This window comes from Coturnix japonica, chromosome Z, assembly GCF_001577835.2.
Source record: "Coturnix japonica isolate 7356 chromosome Z, Coturnix japonica 2.1, whole genome shotgun sequence".
Taxonomy (NCBI): Eukaryota; Metazoa; Chordata; class Aves; order Galliformes; family Phasianidae; genus Coturnix; species Coturnix japonica.
Window position 1 is genome coordinate 51,228,849 of NC_029547.1, and position 769 is coordinate 51,229,617.

Below are 769 nucleotides of genomic sequence, written 5' to 3' on the forward strand. Positions count from 1 at the left end.
ATCTCTCCCTTGAACTTGAAATTGGTTACTGAGTTTCAGGATCCTATCACTGGCAAGGAGGTTGGTGTTGAATGATCTCTGAGGCCCTTTCCAATGCAAGCCATTCTGCAATTCCTTTGATTCTGTTGACCAGAGGATCCAGGGGGCAGTTCTGAATATAAATAATATTAGCACGGAAAAATAATAATAAAAATAAAGTGTTATCTTAAGACGTGGAGAAGTTACAAAACACCAAGGCTGTTGGAAGGCAGCAGATTTTAAGAAGAGATGACCGGCAAATGAGTAAAAGTTTCAGAAAAAAAAATATAAAAAATCTTTAGTCTGTCTAAACTCAATCAATGGCAGCTGATGTAGGTGGCACATATCGATTGCGAAGACCAGCAGATTTTAAGAGTGCTGTGGTAGTAGAAATGCCAATTTATGAGACGTGTTGTCAGCCCTGCGGTGTTCCACATATAATTGTACAGGTTTGACAGGAAACACCTGACAGAACAAATAGGAATTGGAAAAAGAAAAAGTACTCACTACTGGTGATGCTTGACAGAGGCTTGGTGGTTGTCAAGAAGTACTACCAGAAAGGTTTTTTCTGACCATCTGAGATACTTAGAATCCAGATGAATCTACAAAGATACTTTTTGGAACAGTAAAATACAGAAATACAGAGCAATGAAAAAATAATAAAATTATCATAAGAAGACTTAAAAGGCATCATGTAAAGGATCCAGGCAAGATCTGAAGGATGAGGTGCTTAGCAACAGAAGATACTATA